The following is a 20263-nucleotide window of genomic DNA, read 5'->3' on the forward strand; positions in this document are numbered from 1 at the left end:
CAGAAAGTACAAAGAAGAAACGTATTATTCAAAATTGCCAGAAGTAAACAGGGCTAGGGGGTCTAAATTCATTTCGGGTGATTTTTTCTGCTTCCTCTTTGTACTTTTAGGTAATGTTCAAATTTGAAAATTAATAAGCATGTGCTATCATTATAAAAGGTATAAAAAAGTTACATGTGGTTCAAATTTCATACATTCTGAAAGTTTGAATAGATTGGTAGATATGTGTGTAGTGAGATGACAAAACAGATAAGAAAAATAATTCTATATGAGAATCTGTAATTTAAGTAAGTAATCTGTAATCTTAAGTAATTAAAGAATCTGTAATTTATTTACCTAACTGCATTATTTCCTAAAAGGTCACACTTTCATTAAGAACAGAAAAAAAAATAAGACATGATTGAGTCATTATGGTTTCTTCGTTAAATGTTAATCATTCACACACATACACTTATATATGTGTATGTATATATACACACACATATAAATTTTAATCATACATACACTTACATATATGTGTGTGGGGTGTGTGTGTGTGTAGGCCAAAAACATAAACGTGCACAAAATCTACACAGTTAAAGGAATTATCACAAAACGAATACATCAGTAACTACTAGAAACATTTTAGATCACTACTCTTTCCTTTGTCTTCAAAGAAATGCACAATTTGGAGTATTCTTTTCTTGGTGTGAAATTTATATATCGACTCTGTGGTAGGCTGACAATGGCCCCCAAAGATATGTCCACATCTTAATCCCCATCAGTTTTACCTTATTTGAAAAAAATGGATCTTTGCAGATGTAATTCAGTTAAAGATTTTAAGATGAGATTATCAAGAATTATCTGGATGGGCCCTAAATGTCATTATAAGCTTCTTTATAAAAGAGAAGCTAGAAGGCAATGTTTCGAGTGGAAGCAAAGAGATTTGAAGATGCGATGCTGCTGTTTTTGAAAATGGAATACTTATACAACTCAACAGCAAAAAAACCAATCAATCAATGGAAAAATGGGCAAAAGACCTGAATAGACATTTCTCCAAAGAAGATATACAGATGGCCAACAAACACATGAAAAAATGCTCCACATCGCTGATTATAAGAGAAATGCAAATCAAAACTACCATGAGATACCACCTCACACCAGTCAGAATGGCCATCATTAATAAATTCACAAATAACAAGTGCTGGAGGGGCTGTGGAGAAAAGGGAACCCTCCTGCACTGTTGGTGGGAATGTAAACTGGTACAGCCACTATGGAGAACAGTTTGGAGATACCTTAGAAGTCTATACATAGACCTTCCATATAACCCTGCAATCCCACTCTTGGGCGTCTATCCGGACAAAGCTCTACTTAAAAGAGACACATGCACCCGCATGTTCATTGCAGCACTATTCACAATAGCCAGGACATGGAAACAATCCAAATGTCCATCGACAGAGGATTGGATTCGGAAGATGTGGTATATATACACGATGGAATACTACTCAGCCATAAAAAAGGATGACATCATGCCATTTGCAGCAACATGGATGGAACTAGAGAATCTCATCCTGAGTGAAATGACAGAAAGACAAAGACAAATACCATATGATATCACTTATAAGTGGAATCTAATATCCAGCACAAATGAACATCTCCTCAGAAAAGAAAATCATGGACTTGGAGAAGAGACTTGTGGTTGCCTGATGGGAGGGGGGGAGGGAGTGGGAGGGATCGGGAGCTTGGGCTTATCAGTCACAACCTAGAATAGATTTACAAGGAGATGCCGCTGAATAGCATTGAGAACTATGTCTAGATACTCATGTTGCAACAGAAGAAATGGTGGGGGAAAAACTGTAATTGTAATGTATACATGTAAGGATAACCTGACCCCCTTGCTGTACAGTGGGAAAATAAAATTAAAAAAAAAAAAAAAAAAAAAGAAAATGGAATAAGGCACCACGAGTCAAGGAATGTAGCTTCTGAGACTGAAAAGTCAATGAGCAGATTGTCTTCTAGAGCCTCCTAAGGGAGTTCAGCTCTGTGAAGCCAGGCGGGAGACTGACATTGAACCTTCAGCCTCTTGAATTATGAGAGAATAAATTTTAAGTCCCTAAGTTTATGGTAATTTTTTAGAACAGCAGCAGTAAACTAGCAGGCATTTTTTTTTTTTTTTTTTTTTTTGGTCTTTTTGCCTTTGCTAGGGCTGCTTCCCATGGCATATGGAGGTTCCCAGGCTAGGGGTCTAATCAGAGCTGTAGCCGCCAGCCTACGCCTGAGCCACATCAACACCAGATCCGAGTTGCATCTGTGACCTACACCACAACTAACGGCAACGCCAGATCCTTAACCCACTGAGCAAGGCCAAGCATTGAACCCGCAACTTCATGGTTCCTAGTCGAATTTGTTAACGTCTGAGCCATGACGAGAACTTCTCTTTTTGTTTTTTTGATCAATGTTATTACATGCTGTTCTAATTTGTCAATTTTTATGGTTGTGTGGTATTTAATATAAAGTTTTAAAATTTATTCTACCATTTCTTCATTTATTTTTTCTTTTTTAAAACTAATAATGCTGCTGTGAATATCTGAATATCCTTGCATATGTCTTATAATGTAAATGGGTAAATAGGTAATTCACCCCTTTATTTTCTTCCCAACAATATTTGAGAATTATCAGTGTTGTATATCTTCATTAATAACTATTAATGGGATCCAAGCCATGTCTGCAGCCTACACCACAGCTCAGGGCAACACCAGATCCTTAACCCACTGAGTGAGGCCAGGGATCCAACCCGCAACCTCATGGTTCTTAATCGGATTCCTTAACCACTGAGCCACGACGGGAAGTCCTGTTGTTATTGTTTTTAATACTAGAGAACTTGCTATGTGTACAAAGATATCTCTTTATATTTTAAATAGAATTTCCCTAGTGAACTTTTCATGTTTTTTGGCCATATCAAGACTAAGGCCAGGGCGAGCCAAGAGAGGCCCTTAGGTGCACGATTTAAAGATAGGTTATTTCTTCTCTTTTCTTTTCCTATTTTTTGGTGCATTCTTTCTGCTTTGTAAGCAAGACACAGAATTTTTAATACATATTATTCTTTTGTCTTTGTCCCCAGGTTTGTTGTACCTTAGATCTAAAATAAAATACATATCTATATCATGATAAGTGTATTGAATTTGGGGGTAACATTTTAATATTATGCAGTCTTATAATTCTTGAGTATGGGTTATTCTGTTTGTGGGTCCGATTAATTTTTTCAGTACTTTTACAGTTTTTGCTATAGAGGTCTTACACATTTTTTGTCAAAGTCATATGTAAGCATGTAATTGTGTTGCTGTTTTAATGCTACTGAAAAAAACTTCATTTTCTAATTGCTAGTTTATAGGTAAGAAATTTTTACTTTTTGTGCATGTCATAATTTCAGCTACCTTATTAAATTAACTTTTTATTCTAATTGTAGGTAATTTTGGATGTTTCTGTCCATAGCCAGGTCCTCTGAAAAATAATATTTACATTTTCTTTGCAGTCTTTATAACTTCTTTCTGCCTTATTTCACTGAGAGCACTAGAATATCTTTTATAAATTTTTTATTTTCTGTAGAATCTGTATGATATTCTGTCTTTCATTTGTTGGTATATTATGTTCTTTTTCTTTGACTCTCTGCCTGTCTAGTCTCTCTCTGAAATAATTTAAATACATTTATTTAAAAATTAGGAAGTGTTCTCTGTGCTATACAGCAGGTCTCTACTGGTAATCATTCCAAATATCCAGTATTCTGTGATAATCTTTGTGGGAAAATAATCTGAAAGAGAATGGATATGTGTATATGTATGAATGAATCACTTTGTTGTACAGTAGAAATTATCAGTCTTGTAAATCAACTATATATCAATAAATTTTTAATTATAAAAATATTTCTTGATTTTTCAAGGAAAAGCTTTTTTTCTTTATTGATTTTCTCCCCTTATATGTCTTTTTTCCCCAGTGATTTCTTTTCTATCTCCACATGTGCCTATTTATTTGTATTGTTTTGAGTATTAGACATTATATATTTGAAAATAATTTGAGGGCTAGAAAAATGTTATCTTTCCTTTGAGTGGAATTAATGTACTCTGCAGGAAGCTAAGGGCACTAGCATTTCAGTGTTATTTTAGTGCAGCTACAAATGTACATGTGATTAGACCCTAATCTTTTGTCCCTTACAGCTGGTCTTTATAGAATGTAGTCCTTGGCGCCAGCTCAAACTTAGAGGGCCCTTTACTTCAATTCTCTACCCTACTCTTGTACATACACAAACATACAGACTTGGCTGTCAGAAATACTCATCAGTTTCACAGTCTATTTTATGACTTTCTAGAATTAGCAGAAATCTTAAACTGAAAAGGGGTTCTGAATGCCAAGCTCACCTTCTCTTGGATCTTGACTTTGTAATCCTTCATTGCTATGTTAACAATGTCTTAACAAATTTTTCTTTAGCTGTCCTGAGAGAGTGGATATCAATTAAGAGTCTGTTATTACTGGTAGTAGAAGTCCTGGGGGCATCTCTTTTACCTTGAGGTTTTACTTTTAGACAACATCAACCTACATATTGTTATAAGAGGCTATTTAGCACTCTCCCAACTTTTTTTTTTTTAAACTTTCTTGATGCAACCTATGGAGTTTTATGGCTTGCATTATTTTAATTTTGGCAGAATTTATGACTTTTACTTTGTGTCCTGAATAAATTTTTCTTTAGTCATTTAATCTTGGTTCTGGTTGTAGAAGTTATTGTTCATCTCATTTTGTAAAGTGTCTCTACTTTCTGTTTCTTTATTTGGTTCATTCTTTGGTTGGCTGGATTTTATTGGGTTGTGTTTTTGTCTCTGAGACCTTTTTTGTATGATTGTAACTTGAATGACTATTAGGCATCATATAATTTTGGAATTTTGGAGGGTCATTCATAGGAAAATCCTGAGAATATTCTGCTAATATAACTTGTTGTCAAAAAATTAAGCAGGTATTATTTATTTAATCATGCCACCAAGAGTTAAAACTAAATTTACTTGCATAAGCAATGACAACCTTAGAAGGATTGCTGCCTTATCATCAGTGATTGTGATATAGGATCCTCTGGGAGACATTCTAATTTCAAGTCTGTTAAAATATAAAAAGGTGCAGTTAGAGTCATTAAATATGATAACGATCTGAATTTATCATGCATATTTTCTTTGACTCAGCATTTTCACCTATTATCTCTAGCAGATATTCTTAGTTATCTGACATGATGGGTAACAGTACCTTGCCAAGCCTTAGGGGAGCCTGAAGCAAAAGGAAAAATAAGTAATATCGATTCTGTCTTTATTTAAAATGTGGCTATGTTGCTCACCATGGATATATATATATATATTTTTTCCTTTTCTTTTTTGGGCCTAACCGTGGCATATGCAAGTTTCCAGGGTTTAGGGGTCGAATTGGAGCTGTAGCTGCTGGCCACAGCCACAGCAACAGGGGATCTGAGCTGCATTTGTGACCTACTCCACAGCTCACAACAAGGTGGGATCCTTACTTAACTCACTGAGTGAGGGTAGGAATAGAACCCACATCCTCATGGATACTAGTTGGGTTCATTTCTGCTGAACCACAGCAGGACCTCCCAAAATTCATTTTGAGTTCATAAAATATTGCATCAAAATACTATTTACCTTTATTATTGAGGTTTTCTTGGCACCTTCTTAAAATTTGCACCTGAGGCCAGGGCCTTACCACCTCACCCTAGATCAAGGTCTACTCAAAACCTAGACATTTTACTCTTATATCTACTGAGGAGCAGATGAGACCTCGCCCTTCTGTGTTTCTCTTATAGCCTTTCATGGTGAGAGTTCCAAAAATATGCTGTGTAACCCTGACTGCATTACAGAATTTACAGATTCCTTGCTTCACCGCTTTTTCCTCTTGCTCCGCTCCTGTTTGTTTCTCTTCCAGAGACTAGATAATGGGCATTGGAATTAGATAAAGATAGAAATTCCTCTTAATGTGACCTTGGATGAATTACTTCATTTGTCTGAATCTAAGTTTTCTCATCTGTAAAGTGAGGATGCTTTTCAGTTTATAAGGTTCTTATGCGAATAAATATCAGATACAGAAAATCTATCACATGCCTAGTCCATAGTATGCACTTACTAAATATCATCTCTCATTCAGTTCTTTGCTTCCTGACTTGATACAATAGGGTACATAGAGTGTATTAATTCAGTTCTATATAATAGAACTGAAAAAAAAAATTCAAAATGCTTCTGCATATGTCTTTCATTGCTGTGATCATAAAATGTTACATAGACTTCAGTGGTAATGTTTCGTCATTTCAGGTTGGCCCAGTTATATTTAAAATCAGTTTAATACTTCAAACATAGCAAAAGGAAGGAGTTAGTTTGTTGCTTAAAATGGAAGGAGGGAAATGTTGCCAAAACACAGCCTTTGTCCACTGGTGCAGAATAAAACCGGGGACTCAGAGTTTTGGGTGAAAGAGAAAAAGATTATTGCTTTATTAGGCAAAGGAGGCCATAGCGGGCTAATATCTTAAAGACTGTGCCCTCTATTGGGAAGAATTTCAGGCAGTTTTATAGTAAAAAGGAGAAAAACAGGTTTTCAAATAGGAATCAGGATTGGGACAAACATGCATTCTTCTTTCCTCGGTGGAGTCTTAGTCACCAAAGCTGAACTCAGGCGATTTTGACATGATCATGGTGGTCTTCTGGGTTATTGCTTGGAATAACAGTATTTGCAAAAAGGGTCTAGTGATCCGAGATGAGAACAAACTAGGAAAGCTCCTGAAAAACATCATGTGCTAATAATCTTTAACCCACAGGCAATTTTGCTCAGAATGCCTAATCTTTAGCTTATGAATGATTTTGTTTAGGATGCAATTAAGCCAAGGAGAAGGACAAGAAAGGACTCCAAGCTGTTCAATTTTAAAGTATTCATTTTTAAAAGAAGCATAAGGAATATAAGTTTTCTCTTAGGTGTGTAAGATCCCTAGAGAGGGAACCAGGATCCTGCCTCAGGGCTGTGCTATTGTTTCTTGACTATTCCTCCCTGTCTTTGCATCCCCTTCCTTCCCTGATCAGCAGCTGTCAGAACTTGTCCCCTGCAACTCAGGGAAGGCCATGGTGGCTGACTGAGGCCCATTTCCAAAAACAAGAATTGGGGGGCACAGAAAGGCTCTTGTGCCCAGGAACTCCACAGGGCCCTGCTTGGTTACAAAAAATAACAGGATTATTAAACCCACTCTAACTTCTGATCTAAACCCCAGCATTCCATTATTATGATGCACAATTTTAGGAATTCATATTGTTCTTTCTAAAATCTCAATGTATTTTTTAACTGTTGGAAAGAGAAATAAGGAAGAAAAAGAAAACTTATTCAGTTTTATTCCCTGAACTTGTTCTCATTCCTTAGGCAATTATAAAAGGTATTTACATAAGATAACAAAAATATCAGGAACTTCATCTTAAATGAACTTGAGGACCTACATCCTGATATTTGTGGAACAAAGTATTAGCCTCAGTTCTCAAATCATTTTGAAATCACATAGGTTTTTAAAATTTTAATGAACAAGACTGATAGATCAAATAACTATAATTAATATCAAAAACACGAAAATTTGACACTGATCATCAGGTACCTGATATAGAAATCCAACCTCATAAATAGAAAAATTTACTATAATTATTTAAATTTGTTTTAAAAAAATAAAACAACAGTGTCTGAGTAGGAATGACTAAGAGAAAGTAATTAATGATATTTGAATTAAGAACTAAAGACTTGAACAAATGTGTTAAAATATTTACTTTAAAGTAAAAAAAGAAACCTGATAGTTTTCTCTATATTTTTCAGGCTTTTTTGTAATCAATATGAATATTCTTATGTGGACAGGCGAGACAGTACTAACTATGCAATACATCTTTTCTATGGACTGCATTTAAATTACATCAGTTTTGAACAAACACATTTAATTAAAGCCAATAAATTCAGATGTTGTACAATTGTAATCCTTTTTTAAAAAGAATGATAAACAGCAAACTTGTTCCTGGGGGCGTGTTGTAATCACGGAGTGAATAAACCGTCATTTAATGTTCCAACAAAAAATGTTTCTCCATTAAAGAACTTTAAGATTTCTTACTTCCGTTAGTGTTTCTTGCCTAATGACTCAAGGAATAGTATTTTTTTCAGTTAGACTTGTATTTCTCATCTATTAAGAGGGTTTGAGATCAGATTGAATTTAAAAACAAAAACAAAAACATTGTGGTCTCAAGTAATGGGGGCAGGTTACCACCTTGATGACTGTGGCAAGCAAGATTGCATTTGGTTTGCTTTCTAATCTTTCATTTCTGTACAGAATGAGAAATATCCTTCAGAGGTAAGAAAAGACACTGTACATGGGAGAGATTTTTGTTGAAGACCAGAAGCAAAGGCTTATGCAGGTTTTCCTGAAATTACAACCATGATAAAAGATGGGAAACCTTATTTTAACTAGATTTAGTTAATTTCCAGGAGTGGTGAGGAAGAGTATGAGTGAGGGAACAAGGCAGGAACCTGACAGTATCAGTCACTGATAGCAGTTTGTGAAAGAGTCTTCCAAATCGGTTGGAGACGACAAACAAGTCCTAACGCCCTCTTCAAATGTTTTGGTTTGTTTTCCAAATAAAATATTTATATTTTCCATCATTTTTCCTTAAACTGGAGCCATTCGAATAAGACTTTGGGAGTTCCCATTGTGGCTCAGTGGTTAATGAATCTGACTAGGAACATTGAGGTTATGGGTTCGATCCCTGGCCTCACTCAGTGGGTTAAGGATCTGGCGTTGCCATGAGCTGTGGTGTAGGTTGTAGATGTGGGTTGGATCTGATGTTGCTGTGGCTCTGGAGCAGGCCGGTGGCTGCAGCTCAGATGGAACCCCTAGCCTGGGAACCCATGTATGCTGAGGGTGCGACCCTGGAAAAAGACCAAAAAAAAAAAAAAAAAAAAAAAAAGACAAACCAAAAAATAAGACTTTGGACTTAAAAATATTCCTATATATAAACAAAGTTAAAAATGACCGGTATGCACACATAATCAAAGTTTTACTGAGAATATAATGTATACCTGGAGAGGATTTTAGTATAAGCAATGAGAAGGTCTAAAACAAAAATAGGGCTGGGCTAATAGAAGTGGTATAGCAGAATTCGATATAAATTAAATATAAATGTAAAAGATGTTAATCAATTATTTTTCTCTACATCATCCATGTTTTTACAAGATTTATGAGATTTTTAAAAATCTTCCTGAAAATCAAGATCCCTTCATGTTCCAGTCTCATTCTGAAATAGTGTCTTAGTTTTCTACTGCCACCAAAATAAATTACAGCAATTTTTTTTTTTTAAGGCCACTCCCACAGCATATGGAAGTTCCCAGGCTAGGGATCACATTGAAATGGCAGCTGCAGGCTTGCGCCACAGCCATGGCAACACCAGATCCTTAACCCAGTGAGCAAGGCTAGGGCTAGAACTCGCAACCTCATGGATACTGGTCAGGTTTGTTTGTACTGAGCGACTACAGGAACTCCCCTGTGTCGTGTTCTTAACCCACTTGGCCGCAATGGGTATTCCATATTATGGCAAACTTAATTGCTTAAGCAGCATAAATCAATACCTCACAGTTCCGTTTGTCACAGGTCTCACAAGGTCCAGGAAAAGGTGCCAGCCAGTAGAGCTATTGGGGAAGCTGTAGGGAAGAATCTGCTTCAAATATTGGCAGAGTTTGTGGTTATAGGTCTCATTTCCACTCTCTTGTGCAGCTGTACTGTTTCCTTGTTAGTGTCAGGGTCAGCTCCCAGAGGCCTGATTCTGGTCTTTCCCTGTAAATCACTACATCTCAAAAGAGCAAGGCACATAGAATCCTTCTCACTTGGGATCTTTCCGGTTTCTCCTTCTGCCACATCCCTATTTTTTTTTTTTTCCTGTTATGTGCTTTATTTTTTAATTTTAAAATAAATATAATGTCTTAGCTGCTCTGAAAGCATTTGTATCTATTAACCCCAAGCTCCCAATCCATCCCACTCCCTCCCCCTTGGCAACCACAAGTGTATTCTCCCAAGTCCATGTTTTTCTTTTCTGTGGAACGGTTCATTTGTGCCGTATATTAGATTCCAGATATGTGATATCATATGGTATTTGACTTTCTCTTTTTGACTTACTTTGCTCAGTATGAGCATCTCTAGTTTCATCCATGTTGCTGCAAATGGCATTATTTTGTTCTTTTTTGTGACTGAGTTCTATTCCATTGTGCATATATACACCACTTCCTAATCCAATCATCGGACATTGGGGTTGTTTCCATGTCTTGGCTGTTGTGAATTGTGCTACATTGAACATGTGGGTGCATTTTGTCTTTTTCAAGGAAAGTTTTGAAATTTTCTGCTTTTAAGGGTTCATGTAATATGGTTGGGCCCACCTAGATGACAGGATAATATACTAAGGTTAGTAAAATTAACTATAGCTATAAAGTTCCTTTTATTATACTCACAGACTCTAGGAATTAAGTTATGGACATTGGGAGGAACTATCATGCATACCACAAATAATCTCTGGTAATAATTTGTTGCCTACTCTTTGGCTAATACCTCACTGAAATTCATACTCTCTAAACTTTGTTAAAAATTCACTCTTTAGGCAGAATCATAGTAATACGAGAAAATCTAGATTATTAAAAGTGAAAATCATAGTATCAGACTAAGAAGAGTATAAGAAACCATTGGTTTTTGAGACTAGTGTGCAGTTTTACTTTCTTAGGGTTTTAGATATTTTTTTTTTTTCCCCTTCCTTTTTTATTTTCCCACTCCCCTGGGCGTGTGGAAGTTCCAGGCCAGAGACTGAACCCACTCTGCAGTTGTAGCCTGCACCACAGCTGCAGCAATGCCAGTTCCTTAACCCGCTGCACCACAAGGGAACTTCCTTCTTTTTAATTATGGCGTACTTTGGATACAGTGAAACACGCACATCTTAAGTAATTTTTTTTGACCTTTCATGTTTTTATTTATCAATCATATTGCTGAATAATTCTCTTTTTTTTTTACTTTGTTCATTTTCCATTTCTTTTTTTAATTACTCAATGAATGTTATTACATTTATAGTTGTACAACAATCATCACAACTCAGTTTTATAGGATTTCCATCCCAAACTCCCAGCACATCCTCCCACCCCCAACCAGTCTCATTTGGAAACCATAAGTTTTCAAAGTCTGGGAGTCAGTATTTGTTCTGCAAAGAAGTTCATTGTGTCCTTTTTTAGGTTCCACATATAAGTGATAGGATAGCATTTGATGTTGGTTTCTCACTGTCGGCCTAACTTCACTTAGCATGATAATTTCTAGGTCCATCCATGTTGTTTCCAATGCCGTTATTTCTTTCCTTTTAATGGCTGAGTAATACTCCATTGTGTATATGCACCAAATCTTCTTTATCCACTCCTCTGTTGATGGACATTTAGGTTGTTTCCATGTCTTGGCTATTGTATTAGTGCTGCCATGAACTTTGGAGTGCATGTATCTTTTTGAGTCATGGTTTTCTCTGGATAGATGCCCAGGACTGTGATTAAGTAATTGTTTAAAAACTCTTGACAGAAGCCTACCACCCCATACTCCAGTCAAGACAGAACATTTTCATCTCTTCAGATATGTCCCATGCCACATTTGAATCAGTTCCCATCTCAACCATTGCTCTGATTTATCTCTATAGTTTGATTTTTCTCATTCTAAAACTTTATATAAGAATATTATCATACAGTAGGCACTTTTGGTTTGATTTTTTGGCTCGTAGTATTTTGGAGCTTCTTCCATGTCATTGTGTATATGTATGCCATTATATGTATGTAGCTTATTTTAATTCCTCTAATATTTATGACTACTTTTTAATTATTTGATTATATCATATTTTAAAATTAATTCTCTTATTTTTGAGCAATTGAATTCTTTGCAATTTTTGGTCCCTGAGAACAGACACTTATCTTCATTACTGCTGAGCTTGATAATATTTCATAATCATTTTTCTTAGAATAATGTACAGTTTATTTAAGAAGTCATATTGAAATCATGTTGAATTTAGAAGTAATTTTTTTTTTTTTTTTGTCTCTTGTCTTTTGTCTTTTGTACCTTTTAGTGCTGCACCCGTGGCATGTGGAGGTACCCAGGCTAGGGGTCTAATTGGAACTGTTGCTGCCGGCTTATGCCAGAGCCACAGCAACACTAGATCTGAGCTGTGTCTGAAACCTACACCATACCTCATAGCAACGCTGGATCCTTAACCCACTGAGCAAGGCCAGGGATCGAACCCGCAACCTCATGGTTCCTAGTCAGATTCATTTCTGCTGCAACATGACGGGAACTCCCTGAAGTTAATATTTTTTAGATTAGCTTCCTGTCCTTTAATTTTGGTGAGTTTAAACACATATGCATTTGTATTTAGCCAGAAAGATGGAAAACAAATTAAGAAATGTGATTAGTTGGTATTAAGGAACTACCATAATAATCATAAAATAATTTCTAGATTCTTCAGTTTATAAACTGGTGATATAAGCTGTACAAGATACAGAAAACAATCTTCATTACACATAATATTTACAGAGAACAGGTTTTAAAATCAATAAAACATTTTTCCGGGATTTTCCCATGTATATATTAGATATTTAATTATTGTGTCCTATATAATGGATACATTATTTATAGTATCAAAAGAATGGAATTTTATGCTATTTATTTATCTGGAAAAATAATTGGAAATCTTATTCCTTTAACACTTAAGTTTTCATGTCTGTTAGGTGAGTGGCCCATCTGATAAGCTGGCACCAACTCTAAATATTTGAAATAATTTTCTTCAAATATCTTATAACAGAACTTACATTCTCAAACATTTTTATTATTATAATGAATCAACTATACAATTAGACTTCCAGAATGATACAAAAATCTAAATAAAAACTAACATTATGGACAGAAATTACTCATGTTGGTTGGTAATTTGAGTATGTGTGTTTTGTTTTTTTCCACTAAGAATATTGAAAAAGAAGATAAACCTAGACTTTTAATTAAGGAATAGACTTCCAAAAATAAATTTCTAGGTCTCCCATCGTGCAGCAGTGGAAACAAATCTGACTAGGAACCATGGGGTTGAGGGTTTGATCCCTGGCCTTGCTCAGTGCATTAGGGATCCAGTGCTGCCGTGAGCTGTGGTGTAGGTCACAGACGTGGCTTGGATCCCATGTTGCTGTGGCTGTGGCTTAGGCCAGCGGCTATAGCTCTGATTGGACCCCTAGCCTAGGAACCTCCAAATATGCCATGGGTGTGGCCCTAAAAAGACAAAAAGACAAAACACACACACACACACACACACAAAAAAAAAAACCACAAAAAAACTCCCACAAAAATAAATTTATGAAAAAAATTTTTGAGAGTTTAAAGAGAATTGGATGCCTCAGTATATTAAGATAGCTAATCAATGCAAAAAGCTAATAAATATCTTTGTTAAACTGGTGCCAAAATTTCAAAGGCCCAGATCTAAGCAGTATTTAATTTATACCCAAGTAACGTGAAATTTAAAATGAAGGTATTTCTGGGATAGATTTTAAGCTTCTCTTTGTTTTTGGCACCAAAAATAACTGAAACGAACATAAAATCTTTTAGAAGGGTTCCTGTTCACACTCAGGAATAACTAAGTACATAATGTCCAAACCTACTAAATAAAATGGGAACTTTCATGATCTGCCTTTTTCTATTGTAAATACAATTGTTTGTTTAAATATATCCTTATATTTATCTGGTTTCAAAATTTGTAAAAGTGATTTATCATAATAAACCCATACTTAATTTTTTTCTTCCTCTTTGTCCTACCACAGGTATTCTCGAGTTCTTTTACTAACCTCTGAAGAGAGAGAAATAGGTTATGGAGAACAAAATCAACTAGATAAGTCTAAGGGCTCCAAAAACCCTTTTTCTCTAGCTGATATGGAAGCTCATGTTTCAAAAGAAGGTGTAATATTTTGAAAAAAAAGGTCTTGGATCTTTAAGTTTCCTGACAAAGATCATCAGGTATGATAGTTGCTAAGTATGGCATTAGCTTAAAGCTATTAGATGAGGATAATAAAAATGCATGTGTTTTTCTGTTGAAACGTTTTATTCTTTGTTGTTGCCATTGTTACTTAAGATAAATATAACCTACTCCACACCCAGTCACTTCTAGCACCAAGTAATAGACTATTTAGAACCAGGAAAAGTGTCATTCTTTGAAATTCTATTCAGCTGATAATTAGGATGTAACTGATTATTTTACATGTTTTAATAAAACCTATAATTTGCTTTGATTATGTGGCAGGACATGAGGGATTATTGATACTTCAAATGGGCCTCTGTGAAAAAAAATTCCTAATTCTCTATCCTGTTATTGCCAGAAGTTTTATAAAATCTTGGGGAGACCAGAATTGCCAATTATTCCAAGAGTACATGGACATTTTTAAAAAGTTAATTGAAAAAAAATTCAAGACAACTTGTGATAGACCTGTCAAAGTTATTAACCAAATTACCTCTGTGAGTTACTTTAGGAGTCAAATGCTCTTTCGTGGGATTGGGTTTGGGGAGAGGAAGGAATTACTGAAAAGAAAGGACAATGATCCTTAAACATATTCTTTGTTTTTGTAGCCTGTCCATGCCTTGAAACCTGATAGGTATTTTTAACTTTTTTTGTGTTGCTTTTGGTTTTGAAGCAATGGTTGAAACTTCCTGGTAGAGCAAGGATTGTTCTTCTGCAGACCCTGCCAGTACTGCCACTCACCACATGTAGAAATAGAAACTTGGGAGTACTGATATACTTAAGGAGGCAAGGCACATGTTCACACATACTACTCTGTGTGCCAGTGTGATTGCTTCCATGTATTCCTTACTGTTACCTTTGATACATGTATCATACATTTTACCTCTACATATTATATATACCACCCAGTATATTATTTTTATTTTATAAATAAAATTTTATAAATAAATTATAAAATGAAAATATCTTTTTAAAAAATGTTACCCACACATATCTCCCTTTCTGATACTCTATGTCTTTGGTAGATTTGAGTTCACATTTTGTATCACTACCCTTATACAAAGTCCTGATGCTGTTCCATTGGTAGCAATTTCTCTCACTTTTTATTTTAAGATAAAAAAAAATCCATTTTGCTTTTTTTCCCCCCCCAGGTTATTTTTGCTGGGTATATAATTCTGGAAAGATACTTCTTTTCACTTCTTAAAATATTTTTGCAGTTGTCATCTGGCTTAAATTTTTTCTGAAGAGAAGTTAGCAGTATTCTTTAGCACAGAATGACTATGCTTTTTATATTATGTGTTTTCCCTGCTGGCTACATTTAAGATGTCACAAATTTTATTTCTTGCTAATATTCCTTATCTCTTCTCTCTCTTCCATGTTTTCCTTTAAATCTTTGCCATATTTTAATTTTTGATGTTCTTAACTGCTATTACCGACTTTCTGGTTATCTGCAGGTGTCCTTCTATAGCTTGGTTGTTCTGATTGTGTCAAAATTTCTGGGTTTTGATTTCACGTTTAATAATTTAAAAAATGTTATGCTTGGTATTTTCCAGCGTATGTTATTGATAGTCTTGGTTTTTGTTTTCTGAAATTGCATTGAATTTTGTTCTGAGCAGGCAGTTAATTTACTGTCAAATAGGCTTGATCCAGTTATAATTGAGCATTTATTTTCATAGGGCTATATTATCCCTAATTATACAGTACTCTTCTGGATTCTTAAATACCTGGGAATGCTTAGTTAGGTCTCTTCACTTTGGCTAGGGTTTTTTTTTTTTTTAAGTTTTATTGAAGTATAGTTAATCTACAGGGCTATGATAATTTCTGCTGTACAACAAAGTGACCAGTCATACTCACTTTGGCTAGTTTTAACTCCACTGCCTCCCAACATTGTACAACCAGTGGAACTCAGCCCGCTGGTGCTTGGTAACTGCTCTCTCTCTGGCCTAGTGAAATCTTACTCTGTGTATTCACAATTTAGTATTCAGTCAAAAACTCAAGAAGATCCATATGTAGGGTTTTGGATCTCCTCCTTTTTGCAATTCTTTCCTCTCTGGGACCTTTCTCATAATCTTCAATTCCAACCACCTCAGCTTCATCTGATAATCTGTTTAACTATACAGAAAAAGTACTGCTATCTTTGGTTTTCTCCTTCCTTTCCTGCAGTTTTAAAAGTAGCTGTACATAGAAACCCAGCTCTAAATATGGAATTCACTTTAAGAATCACAACTCAATGCTCCTTATTGTACAATGCTTAGAAGCCATGGCATCATATATTTTGTCTAGTTTTATAGTTGTTTATTGCAGGAGAATAAGTCTGAAATCCATTATTTTGTTATGACTGGAACCAGAAATCAAGCACTCTAGTTTTAAAAGAGCATGCATTTTGTACCTACTGTCTGCCATGCACCATACTAAATGTTTGCAAATACATAATAAAGTCAGCCTTTACTTTTTGCTGTTTACCAGGTAGGCTTACATTTTATTATTTTGGGAAAGCAGGAGACTTAGGACAGACTTTTATTAACCACTGTGCGTTTTCTCCTGCTGAATATTTTTGTTGTGTTATTTGCATACTGCCTCAATTCTGTTTATCTTATGGGATTTATGGCACCTTTTTTCTGCATTTTTTTTTCTAATTCATCTCCCATACCAACCCTACTTTTCCAATTGTATATTTTCATAGAACACTTTTTGATTCACCTCTGTTATAGCATTTACCATGTTAAATTATAGCTATCTCTTTATGTGCCATAAACCCTAGTACAATTTTAGGCTGCAGCTCCCTTTCTTATCTTTGAGTCTCAGCTTGTAACACTATCTTGCACACGTTAGGGCCCCTTTAAGGCTTGCTATATTGAATATATTCTATCTGATTTAATTCACATAATGATTAACCTTGTGAGATAGATAGTATAATTATCATTATTTTTAGTAAAAGTACTAAGACTCAGATTTGTTAGATTTTTTTTTTCCAAGTTACTAGAGTCAATGATAGAACTGGAATTCAAGCCCCAAGTTTGTAACTCCAAATTTAGTAATTTTTACAGTACCACAGTTATCATGCATTGTCTTCACTCCTATTAGCCCAACCAATAGGAAAAAAAATACTATGATTCTTAAATATCAGTACAATTTCATACAATTATAGAACATCAGAATTGAGAGAATCGGTAGTTTGATTAGTCTAATGCTCAGTTCAATGCCCAAATTTCCTCTATGGCATCTCTAACAGAAAACTCTGTTAAGATCTTTCTTTTTGCATTCCTAACCCCTTAAAGCAATCGGTATCAGATTATTATCATTAATTCTTTATAGTGTTTCAGATTTGCTTTTCTAAAACTTCTATAAACCATTCCTTTCTCTACCCATTATTGCAGTATAAAATTTGTCTCCTTGGTCATCTACTGTCATGCCTTCAAATATTTGAAGACAGCACTGATATCACCCTAAAGTCTTCTTACTTTCAAGCTAAACTTCCCCAGTTGCTTTATATGCTCTTCATATAACCTGGTTTCTATTCTTTACATCAAACATTCTGCAGTTGTATCCAAATATTTTGAGGAATCTAAAACTACAAAACACACTATCTTATGTGATCACACAGATTACTATGAGACTATTAACTTAGGTGTCATTACAAAGTTCTTTCAGAGTTAAACTACATAACAACATAAAGTAATTTTTCCTCTGGTAACTGGAAGAGTTAGAATAGTTATGATTTAAAGAAGAAAGCATAAGGGCAGTCTTCCTGTAGGAGGTTAGGCTATATTTTCAATAGGTGCATCATATATATATATATTTTTCAGTTATCTGCCCTCTTCCCCTAATCCTGTTTCTCCTTTGACTAGTGAACAAAAGAAAATAAGAGACAGTGATTGAGTTACATGTGAAATATGCTCCATCTTTTTTTCTGACCACTGGTCTAGATGAATAAGCAGTGGAACACAGAGGGGAATATGGATTTTATGAGTCTTCGAGTTAGGGAATACACATCTCAAAAATTAATTCTCCTATCTTGAAAAAAATAGCTTTCACTGTACATCAGTAGCTGATAGGTGGGAGTTGCACACAATGGAAAAAATGTGGACTAAAAGAGATTATGAATAGGTATTTTAGAGAATTGACATTTTTCATGAAGTATAACTCTTGGCTATATTGAAAGTTTAGATTCTGGTTGACTGTGGTTTTCTCTTCAGTTCTAGAAATAGGACAACTCCCAATTTAGAATAAAAACCCAAATTCACAAAAAAAAAAAAAGAAAAGAGGAAAGCACCCACTTTCTTACCCGGTGGAGGAAATTAATGTAACCATCAAATCATCCATAATGCCATTATTTTGAGATTTTACTCACTCTGTAATAGGCAGTGAACTTGCAATAATACCTTGTTAAATTCTTCAGTGTGTATTAGGAACCCATAGTCTTTTTCTGCAAATTTGAATAATACCATGAACCAATATCTCCCTTGTATAAAGACAAGGTCAGTACCCATGTGTTCCTGAGCAGGCTACCTCTGCCACTACTTTGCCAGGGCCCTGAAAAGTTCCTTTCTCATACAAGCATATGTGTACACTCACATATGCATACACACACACACACACACACACAGACACACACATTAAGAATGCACCAATATTGGTCTTTACACCACTCTCCATTCACCTTCAGATTTATCCTCAGATTTTGGAAGACCAAATTAGACAAACCGTCTCTACCTTCATTTCTAGTTATCTTTGAACTTGGATGGGATCAATGATCTCACAGTCCTTTAGATTTATTATAAATATTTGATTATTTACTTTTTCAAAGGTTGATTTGTCTAGGTGAAATCTTAAAATCTTTAGCTACAGATACACTGTGTGACATGCATGCAACTCAGAATTGCTTTATGAATCAGCAGCAATTACATGTTACTATATCTGCTGGGACAAATATTAATAGCAGCACTTTGCATAGCAGGACTTAGTGGCATCCAGTGCCTGTTTGCAGAGAAATAAGTTGTTTACTGGAATTTTCTGAGAAAATAACCAATACAATACGTCATTAGAATGCGCATTTCTTCTACAGGATACCTCCTGAGAAGACCTTGTCATTCTAAACTGGAGAAGTTGCTGAAATTAATGTGCATGATGAAAATTGAAATGTAGCTGAAAATTCAGAGATAATTATTTTGTCTTGAAAGCCAATTTCATTCTTCCATTGCCACATTTTAAAAACTAAGTCTTATAGACAAATAATCTTAAGTAATTTTATAGAGCAACCAGTACAGACAAATATAGAAAGAAAAAGATGTAAGTGAGGGTTACAGTCCTAATACTGCTTCTGAAAATATTGTCAGTGTGCAAAGCTTTGGTTGGTGGAATTGCCTCAGTGAAGCTGTGTCATCATCATTAGCCACATTTTCAGGATCCAGAATCTTAAAATCTGTACCTTAGGTCTTTTTTTACGATTATGGAAGGAGAAAATATAATGTGGTGGGGACATCATCATAAGTACAATACTGGAAAAGGTAGTCAAATTAGCATCTACTGGTGCTATGTGATCACAGAGGCAACCTAGCTGCTAACAGTGCTAAGAAATTATTGTCTTGAACTATTTTATCAAGCTTCTAAATATTTGGCTACTAAAATTTCAGTAAAAAATTGAAATTACAACTGAATTTGATAAAAGTTCAGATTCATTCTATGATAGTAATATTTAGCTTCAGGTGAACAATGACTTAGACACTCTGCCTTTCAGAATTTGACCAAACATTTATTTGGTTCATCTCTATAGCTATTTTCAAATTTTAAAGTCAGTTTTAATTTTTTGCCAGCAAATTTCATAACAGCTATATACATATAAGTAGATTCATAGTCTGAGTCTGATGGGAAACAAACACAAATGTATACATATAGGAATATATTTAGGAAAATATATTAAAAAGCCATTCAAAGGAGAAACGATTACATAAGATGATAAAACTCAAACTAAAGATATCTTTACTAATATCTTATGTAAATAAACTTAAATTAAAAATTAAAGAAAAATAACTCATTGGACAAGAAGAAATGTGTTGGTTACCCTGTTTCTCACACCCAGATCCCTTCTCCAACTTTTGCTGCTCTGTTGTATACTCCAGAAAGCAAACTTCAAACTCTCTCACTTAGTTCCCCTGCCACCTGGCTTCCAGTTAAATTGCTTTAAT

The 20263-nt window shown here is 34.9% G+C and overlaps 1 long non-coding RNA gene across 1 annotated transcript in view; it reads left to right on the forward strand.

The window, feature by feature from the left end:
* Positions 1–20263, forward strand: part of LOC146406377 (uncharacterized) — a 233139-nt gene that overhangs the window by 71399 nt on the left and 141477 nt on the right. Inside the window, exon 2 of the long non-coding RNA XR_014812013.1 lies at positions 13888–14080. This is a non-coding gene — a long non-coding RNA (uncharacterized LOC146406377). The remainder of the gene's footprint in view (positions 1–13887; positions 14081–20263) is intronic.

The sequence above is a fragment of the Sus scrofa genome, chromosome 1, assembly GCF_054392235.1.
Source record: "Sus scrofa isolate SSC_HxYL_T2T_F1_AM1 chromosome 1, Sscrofa_HxYL_maternal_Yorkshire_Landrace_v2.0, whole genome shotgun sequence".
Taxonomy (NCBI): domain Eukaryota; kingdom Metazoa; phylum Chordata; class Mammalia; order Artiodactyla; family Suidae; genus Sus; species Sus scrofa.